Genomic DNA, 10,013 nt, shown 5'->3' on the forward strand with positions numbered 1-10,013 from the left:
GCTCCTCCCGCGGGCACGAGCGGGCCCGTAGGGAGCCGCCTTTCCGCCGGTTTGCTCTTTCGGTGCCGCGGGTGTGCGCTCCGCTCTACGGCTCTGTGCAAGCGACGTCTTGGACACCCGTTCCGGGATCGAGCCGGAATCCAGTCCAGGTTTTCCCCCATTCCGTGTTCTGGTAAGATCCAGTCCCGCGTTTACCCCATTCCCTACTCCAGGAAATCCAGTCCGGGTTTTCGCCCACACCATACCCCAGGCGCCCTCTGTAGCAGCAGTCCCTATAAACTCCGTACAAATCCCTATAAATTACATTTTCCCTCCGATTTTTTCCATATTAGGCAGCTTCATATGTAATGTGAATAGCAGCAAGGCTTGTTCCATTTATTGAGACTCAGAGTGGGATTTAGTGACATTCCTATGAAAATCAGTGTCCAGGGCAGCTCCGGGGTGGTCAGTGAGGATGAGGAGGGGATGAAGCAGCCCCAGGTGTGCTCAGTGAGGATGAGGAGGGGATGAAGCAGCCCCAGGTGTGGTCAGTGAGGATGAGGAGGGGATGAAGCAGCCCCAGGTGTGCTCAGTGAGGATGAGGAGGGGATGAAGCAGTCCCAGGTGTGGTCAGTGAGGATGAGGAGGGGATGAAGCAGCCCCAGGTGTGCTCAGTGAGCATGAGGAGGGGATGAAGCAGTCCCAGGTGTGCTCAGTGAGGATGAGGAGGGGATGAAGCAGCCCCAGGTGTGCTCAGTGAGCATGAGGAGGGGATGAAGCAGCCCCAGGTGTGGTCAGTGAGGATGAGGAGGGTCAGGGCAGTCCCAGGTGTGGTCAGTGAGGATGAGGAGGGTCAGGGCAGTCCCAGGTGTGGTCAGTGAGGATGAGGAGGGTCAGGGCAGTCCCAGGTGTGGTCAGTGAGGATGAGGAGGGGCAGAGTAGTCCCTGTGACCCAGGAGGGCACAGGAGAGGGAGTAGCACACCTGAGTAGGTGAGGCAGCATGTGGGGGTACAGGGGAGATTCTCTCTTCTTTCTCTTTTCAAATTCATCTTTCCAGCTCTATCCCAGTGCCTTCAGTCCCTTCCAAGTGCCCTCGGTGCCATCCTAGTACCTCTCTAGAGCATCCCAGTGACCCCAGAGAAAAGAGGTGCTTGAGAGGAAAACCTCCTTTTCCATTATTGGCTGTGTTTAAATTGCAGGAGATTCCCCTTCATCATGCTTTTAATGGTATCAGTTGAAGGAAAATCTCTCTTTTCCAGAACTTAGCTGCCCATCAGCTGATGGGCAATTGTTATATTCTAGTTTAACGGGAAGGGGAAAACCTTTATTATGCCATTTTATGGGTTTGAGTTGAGGGCAAACTCCCCATTTTCATCACCTTAAGGTTTAAATTGCAAGTGAATCCCTGTTATCCCTTGGTTTTTTAGAGTTTAAATTGAGGAGAAATCCCCCTTTTTCTGACATTTAAAGTGTTTCAATGGGAGGGGGAAAGAGAGAGAGAAAAAGAGAAGGAAATGAGAAGCAGAAAAGGTCAGGAGGGAGATGAAAAAGGGCATTGTTATATGTAGCAGATATAATTTGCACCATTTCTAATATGATATATGTGATACTGAATATTTGTTAAGAGTATACACATTTGTATTAGGATTCCCCCCCACCTTCGCAGGCGAGACCAGGTGTATATTAGAAACTGATTTACAAATAAGAAGGTACAGGCTCCCCAGGAGATGGGCCATGTCTGGGGAGATACGGGAACCCCAGGTACTGATCGTTCGTGTAATGACCCAAGATGGATATCATGGAAATCCTTAGGCAGATACATGTGAATGCAGCGTTCCCGAATTCCGGTAAATTTCATCAAGGGATTCAACAAACTCCGGACACTGAATTGTTCTCCCTCATCACCAAAAAAAGAAAATCTTATTAACATATGGACTCTGAATAGAAGAAAAGACTGACTGCTGAAATCTTGGCCTCAGGCGGAATTTTCCCTATAAAAACCACTTGTGCCAAGATAGAGATGTGTGGGCATAGAGGAAAACCTCTGCTGAGGCCGACTTCTTGTTGCACACCCAGGGCCGACCCCGGGCTCAGCACTGTTCTTTCCTTGTGGCTGGCTAGATAGAATTTGATTGCAAAATAAATATTTTATTTTTTCATTTTAATTTAGCCAGACAAATTTTCATTTATAACAGGCATGAAAGGTGAGGGGGAAAAGGGTGGGAAAACGGAGTGAAGAAAGGGTGGAAAACACGAGGTGGAAAAGGGCAGGAAATGTGAGTGAAAAAAGGATGAGAAACATAAGTGAAAAGCTAAAACTCTTTCCACTGTCTGGCAGTAAGGATAAAGGCAAAGCTTTATATATATATATATGTATATGTAGAGAATAAAAGAAAAAGTAGATAGTAATAAATAGTAATATTTTAATTATATATATATAAATACTATATATTATTATATATAGCATTATATATTATAATACATCTTTTATGATTATAATATAATTTAAATACATATGCCATATATTATTATATATTATACTATATACATATTAAATATATAGTATATATTGTAATATTCTATAAATAACAAAGATATACTATTATATATAAATCTAAACATTATATATTATATATATGTAGATAGTAAAAAAGATACATGCCTGTATTTTTAATTTATACCTAGATACACTTCATATACATATATAAAGATATATGACATATTTTCAATATATATGTCCACAGAAGTGGGCTATATTATATGCTATTATATATATATATATATATATATATAAAATATGCTATAATAATAGTTAATAATTAATAGTTGAAATTTACATGCTGATAGAAAGGAATGAAATAAAGTAAAAAGTGGGCATGGGACCCCCCACCTCCCAAAAGTGCTGAAGGGGCTTTGACATGGCTGGGGAGGGGATGATCTAGAGGGCAGGGGATGTCAAGGGTGGGTTGTTGATGCACGTGTGGTACAGGAAAAACAGAGATTTATTTGGGAAAATAAAGACATCTGTCTTGACACTGAACAAAATGTTTGTCATCTTGAAACTCGTCCTGATTTTTTGTTTTTATAGGCATTGGTAAAGAATAAGAATTTATAGCTAAATTCATTTGGAAAGAAACCCTCTCTCTATCCACTCATTTGCATACAGGAATGTAGGAAACCCTGACTAGAGATGGGTAGTAGTTTTGAAAATAGTGCCATAATGTTTTTATCTAGGAATGAACCAAGCAAGTGCCCTGAAACCAGAACTGCTGCAGGAACTCAAGGGAATATAAAGGATTCTCTGGCACCTTTTGCCTCCATTCTCTGCCAGTCCCCAAAATGTGTCATGGTCCCAGAAGAGGTGTTTGTCATCCAGATTGCCAAAATGAAGACCTATAAAATCCTAGCTCTGCCTTATATTTAACGTGTTTTTACTTCATGTTTATGTAATCACAGAAAGTGAGGAAAGAAGAAATGTGAGTGATTCCCACTATTGCTGTATGAAGGCTTTTTTTAAAGGCTGGTGTACTTATGTTCTCTTTTTCCACTCCAAGTTTGACTTTTCCTCTGCTTTTTTGATATCTGCTGCTTTGGGTGTCCCAAGGAGGGCTGGGTTCCTCAGCAGGGGTCTTAGGAGATGGCGCTGATTCTGCTTTTTCTGAAGGTGTATCAAGGTGTACTACCAAAATGACTATTTTGTCCACTGGAAAGCTTTCCCTCAATGACCGTCAATGCATGTATGTTTTTTAATTGTGTAACCATGATGAGGGGGCGGCTCCTGCCGGGAACTGTTGTAGGGGGTTTTCCTCAGCTCACTTTTACATGGAGCGAGTCCTGGCATGGGGCGCTGGGGGACACTTGTGGCTTGTCAGCTTTGGAGCGTGCTTGCCAAAGTCACTGAAAGGAGAGAGGAAAAACCCAGCCCCGACCACGCAGGCTTTTTGTCTGTGGGCTTTGTTGGTGTTGCTCTGTAAGCGAGCCACAGCTTTGAATAATACCGTGGGCGCCTTCTGGAAACAGGTGTTATGGATAAAAATTGATCCAACTGAGTTAAAAATAAATTTTATTATAGCAATCGAATTCTATCTGAGCCAGCCACAAGGAACAGGACAGTGCTGAGCCCAGGATCGGTGCTGGGTGTTTCACAGAGTAGACAGCCTCAGCAGAGGATCCCCCTATGCCCACACACCACCCTCCTGGTGCAAGCAGTTTTTATAGTGAATATTTTGCTCAAGGCCGGGATTTCGGCCATCAGCCTTTTCTTTCCATTTAAAGTCCCACATATTCATAAAGTCTTTTTTCTCAGCGTTGAGTCGAACAATTCGGTGTCCGGAAATGATGAATCTCCCCGATGTAGTTAACGGAACACGGCATTCAGATGTATCGGCCCGAAGGATTTCAACAATGCCAATCTGGAGTCATTGCTGGGATGATCATCGCCGGGCGTTCCTGTATCACCTCGACACATGGCCCGTCTCCAGGCGAGCCACATGTATTAGCTTGCAAAGGCGGTTTTATCAGAGACCGGTTTCCAAATATATGGGGCAACTCCCAGTGCTGCCTTATGCATCCTCTCAATAATATCAAATATTACATACATCATGTTACACATAACACAGTGTTCAATGCATTTCGCACTCTGTCGAGAGACCTCCGCCTTTTTTCTCTGTTGGGTCCATCCAGCAGGAGGAGGTAATTGCTGATGGGGTGTGGTGATAGTCTTTTTGTCTTTTTGGCATGGGGTTTTTGGTGCTGGTTTGGTTTTTTCATATTGGAGTAAAGTATAATAGTTTTAGAAGAAATTACAGTTTTGGCCAAACTTTTCATTTTAGCTAATTGGGTAAAATAAGTAAAAAAGGATTTTTTCTGTTTGTGTTCAGTATAGTTGAGAATTTGGGTGAGGATGATAGAGGATGTCCTATTATAGTATAATTTTAGGATGTTTTGTTTTCTTATATTGTTGGCTTAATGCTCAAATTAATACATTTTAATTGTATGTATGCATTTATATGTACATACAGGTAAATACACTTATTAGCAATGCTATTTAATAACTAGTGGCATTTATATGTAGTTTTTATTCAATTTTTTTGGTGGTATACAGTGTCTTGTTTTATTTTTTTGTAATTTTTTACTATGTGTAATTTGGTTTTTGTGATTTTTTAAAAATAAGTTTGGTACAGCAGTGTTAAATGGTGGAGTTATTTAAGGTATGATACTTTATTGTTAATCTTTATTTGTTTCAGTTATGTGTGTGGATTAAATGGGGTTGTTGAAGGGAGAGTGGGTTTTGTTGATTTTTTTTTTTTTGGTGTTTTAGTTTATGGAGCATTTTTTTGGAAGGGAATTACAGTATTCTGAGTTGTTTGGTGTTGCTGGTGGTGTGTTGTTGAGGTGGCAATTGGTATTTGTTGGGGTGTTTTTTAAGAAGAGTTATTATAGATGGTTTTAGGTAGTTGAGGTCAGGTGTTTAATTGTTTACTGATTTTTGTTTTATAGTAGTTATTTTAAGTGTTTATTTAAGATTTCTGGGGTTTTGAAATATTTGTTTTGGAGGAAGTTTGTGTTTATAATGTGTGAGTTTTCAGGTTTTTGTTACATTAGTAATAGAAATAGGTTTTGTTTCATATGTTGTGATGAAATTAGTGTGTACTGTGTACTGGTGTTCAGTAAGGTTTTATATTTTTGTAGTTTTGATGTGTTAAGTTAATGATTTTGTATATTTAAAATACATGGGGTTTTTTGTTCTTATTTGGTTAGGGCAATATTTAGCTGTAGGGGTTTTGTTGGCATAGATTTTAGAGGTTTTATTAAGGGGATTGGACATGGGGCCTTTGTTGTTATATTTGGTAATGTGGTTATGGGTAATTGGAGGGGGCTTTTTCTTTATGGAATTTTTTTGGTTTTTTTTAAATTTATATATTTGTGTGCTTCGGGTAGTGGTGTTTCTGCTGCAGCTCTAAGCATCCATCCTTGTTTGTGTGCTTGCTGAGACTCCTTCACCAATGGGCCAATAGACCCAATTCATCACTCTCATGGGAACTTGGGAAGCAGCACATGGCTCTGAGACGAAGCCTTGACCTTTTCCATTTGAAGGTGTCACCCAGGGAGCCTTCAGGAGAAGCAGAGGGGCTGCTGTAAGTTGGGGAACTAGTGAGGAGGAGCCAGGGTCCACTCAAGATTCAGCAATGCCCCATCGCCTTGTCTCCTCTTAACCCAGGCAGTCACCAGGCTGTCGGCGTTGGCGTCCGAGCACGGCCAAAGCGTGCGGCCCAAGGAGCCAAGCGTTCTTAGGAGAATGGTGAGTAGCAGAATTGTTGGGTTTTCAACTGCTGTGCAGCTAAGATCACATGCTAAGGTTTGCTGTTCTTGATTGTAGCTGACCAAGAAACAAGAGCCTGGTGATGGCAGGAAATTCCCAGCGGGCAAGGCAGACTTCCTTCATACCCGAGGTGGATTCTTATCCCCAGGTATCTGAGAGATGAGCCCAAGGCTGGGACCCAAAGAGGGGATGAAAGTGAGCCACCAGGAGGGCTTTTTGAGTCAGCTTTGAAGGTGGGGATGTGCAAGAGTTGGCCCCTGAGGCCACATAAAGGAAAAGTCTCACAGTGCTGAGGTGCTCAGGGCAGAGCAGTGCCCATGCATGTCGTGTCACTTTTCTGTCGTGCCTTCTGTGTCTTTTGGGTGTCTCGTATTACATGCCTTTTGCCTTAGTCCTTTGAGGGGCTTATCAGAAACGGAGGTGCCTATCTTTGCATCTCTGATCTCTGATTTCCTTGGCCCAGTGCTGATTCCTTTGAACCTTTGGCTCAGGAGCCCCGACAGGCATTGGAATAGCATCTCATCTTGTTCTTAGCCATTCTCAACAGCTGTGCACTGCAAGATCCATTCTAGTGGATTAGGACTTGTTGAAATGCAAAGATAGGTGGAGGATTCAGACCACAGGACTCATGGGTGTCCATCTTTGCAGTGTGTGGAAAAAGTCATTCAGTTAGCATCTTGTTTCTCCAGGGTTCTCTGAGCACCGTCGGCTTGCTATTGGTGTCACCTCAGTCACGTCATTCCACATTGTTCTCGCAAAGAGTTTTCTCTTGCTGTTTCATCCCCTCGTTTGTCTTGTCCTACGTCACTGGTGGTGTCTGTATATTTGGCCTGGAGCTGCTCTGCCCTCCTTCATAGCCTGGTGTAGGTATAATAGGACAAGTCCTGAGGCCTGGAAATTTGTGATGTGGGGTGTAGTTGGACTCTAGATGGGATTTGTAGATAGACACAACATGTCTGGAGCTGTTAAGTTATCCTGCAGTGTTCTGACTTCTGTCCTAACATTCTTTCAGATGCAACCAGATGAATTCCATGGCAGAGCGCCCCATCCCAGGTGAGTGGGTTCCCCTGAGAAGGTCAGTCACCATTTGTCTTTGCAGGGGAAGCATAAATGGTGACACTGTGTTACAGCCTTCTTTGTCTTTATTTTTAGGAAGTAAAGTTGGATATTAGCAGTCAAGGTAAGTGGACAAGGTGGGCAGTGACTGGTGGCTGGCAGCAGTTGCTATTGCTCAGGTCTCAATTCCTGGTGCAACTCTTAGCCTCCATTCTTGTTTCTGTGCTTTAGGTGGTCCACTTGTATTATGCCGAGAGCCCTTCAGCAACTGGCCAACAGACCCTGTTCATCGCTCTCGTGGGAATTTGGGAAGCAGTACACATGGCTCTGTGATGAAGCCTTGTTCTTTTCCATTTGAAGGTGTCACCTGGGTAGCCTTCAGGAACAGCCGTGGTTCGTAATTCTGAATCAGGTGAGTGGATCTCTATGGCTTCATAATTCAAGAGTCTAGCATCTGTGAGCAATTTGTCTGCTTTCTGTTGTAATATGCTTCTTACGCTATGAGGAGTATAAGCTACCAACTGAGCCCCAAAAGTTACTTTCTTGGCTTCTTCAACTAACAGTGCTACTGCCAAAATTGCTAGTAAGCAAGTGGACCACCCCCTGCTCATGGGGTCTAGAAGATCTGATTCATAGTCCAATGGTTTTATGCTTCCTGCCCAATCCTGTGTTAATACTCCATGGGCAGTATGACTACTGGCTATGACTATCTATAAATATAGATAGTATGACTATCTATAAATAACTGAAATGGCTTTTTCACATTGGGAAGGATCAATACTGGAGCTGCCATAAGTGTTTCCTTTAACTCTTTGAATCCCTCCTCGTCCTGTTCTGTCCACTTTCACCTGTCAGTAGTTTCTCATACAGGAACTTAACCTTTTCACTATACCACTCAATCCACTGCCTGCAATATCCTAGATACCCCAGCAGCTGTCTAATCTCTCTTTTTGCCCATGGAGAGAGTAGAGTAACAATCTCTGCTACTCTTTCAAGTGCTAATTTCTCCTTCCCTTTTGTTAGCCAATGTCGTAGATATTTAACTTCGGGCTCAGTAAACTGTAGCTTTGACTTTGAAACCTGTAATTCTTTATCCCCTAAGAAATTTAGTAATGCTATGGTACTTGCTCTTACATCTTCCTCTCTTGGATCAGCTACCAATAGGTCATCCACATATTGTAATAATTTAGTACCTTCTCTTGGCACAAATTGACTTAAGTTCAAGAGCCTGTCCAAACAGATTAGGCGAATCTACAAACCCCTGAGGCAAAGATGTCCACCTTAATTGCTGCTTTCTGTTTGTCTCTGGGTCCTCCCATTGGAAAGCAAAATAGTCAGACTCTCTTTAGCTAAGGGACAGGTCCAAAAAGCATATACCAGGTATCTTCCGGAGAGATATTCAACAAGGTGTAAGGTTTGAGACTGTAAGAAATAGCATTTTAGTCCTCCTGTTCACAGCTCTCAGATCCTGTACTAACCTATAACTACCATCAGTCTTCTGTACTGCCGGATAGGAGTGTTATGCCTAGACATGCAAGTTCTTTGATCACAGGTTTCAATCCTCTCCTTCCTTCCATAGGAATGGGATATTGCTTGATCCTAATATAATCTTCTGGTCTCTCAATTTCAATATGGATTGGTTCCATTTCTATCCTTGTGTCTTCCTCTTGGGTATACCAGACCCTAGGATCTATTTTGTCCTCATCCTCTGTGGTTAATCTATATAGGCTTACCTTAAAATGGGATTCCTGCACAATTAGACTTACTTCCAGAGCTTCCATTAATTCTTTCCCAGCAGATTATAATCTGCTTCTTCAACCAGTAGTATATTCCCTAAGCAAAACCTAGTTTCTGATTCTATTTCTACTTTTTTAATGACAGGTACTTTGAAGGATTTCCCCTTTGCCCCAGTGACCACCATAGTATCCTTGCTTTTTGTGCACCCTGGTGGCAACCACTGAACAATACTCTGCTCAGCTCCTGAATCGAGTAAGAATATGAGTTCTTGGTTTTGGGGTCTTATTTTTAGCTTTATCAAAGGCTCTCTGAATGTTCTGGACCCTAAATTAAAAATCCCCTGACACCTCTAATCTTCCTGGAAGATTTTTTCATCTTTCATCCTCTTTTTGCACTCTCTCTTAAAATCCCTTTCTTTTTGCAATAAAAACACTCTGGGATATTTTTATGACTGTTTGAGTACTTCTTTGAGAGGGGTTCTGTCTCCTCTGAGGCTGATGGTTCTGTGTTGATTTTACAGGGTTTTGGGCCAGTTCCTGTTTCTGGGCTTCCCTAACTGCTGCTACCAGCATCTTTGCTTGTGCTTTCTGCTTTTCTTTATCCCATCTTTCTTAAAAATGCAATAAATGACTTTGCTAGCATCTCCTTACCATAACTCTGTGCTGAGTTCCCAAAAGAATCCTTAAAAAAATTTTAACCGGTACCGTACTTGTGCCTGATCGTTGTTCAGTATTACCAGTCTACTAGCCTCAAAGCGAACCGATCTGTGGGGTTTTGGCTGGTAATTATCTAGTCCTCGATCAGAAGGTTTTCCAGTTCCCAAACACCAGAGAACCTCCCTTTTTGATCCTCCCTGTGATTGACCCCCGAGCTCCCTGAGTTTCAGGCTTGATGCATGAAAATGAGTTTTTCCATGTT

General features: G+C 42.5%; 1 long non-coding RNA gene across 1 annotated transcript; it reads left to right on the forward strand.

Moving 5' to 3' along the window:
• Window positions 1–38: 38 nt before the first annotated feature.
• LOC110482608 (uncharacterized) lies at window positions 39–9,736 on the forward strand. The gene is made up of 8 exons (XR_014952197.1): window positions 39–172; window positions 6,201–6,281; window positions 6,360–6,450; window positions 6,992–7,165; window positions 7,315–7,355; window positions 7,455–7,482; window positions 7,590–7,770; window positions 9,240–9,736. It is a non-coding gene; the product is annotated as an uncharacterized LOC110482608 (long non-coding RNA).
• The last annotated feature ends 277 nt before the right edge of the window (window positions 9,737–10,013 follow it).

The sequence above is a fragment of the Lonchura striata genome, chromosome 1A, assembly GCF_050655825.1.
Source record: "Lonchura striata isolate lonStrDom1 chromosome 1A, ASM5065582v1, whole genome shotgun sequence".
NCBI lineage: Eukaryota > Metazoa > Chordata > Aves > Passeriformes > Estrildidae > Lonchura > Lonchura striata.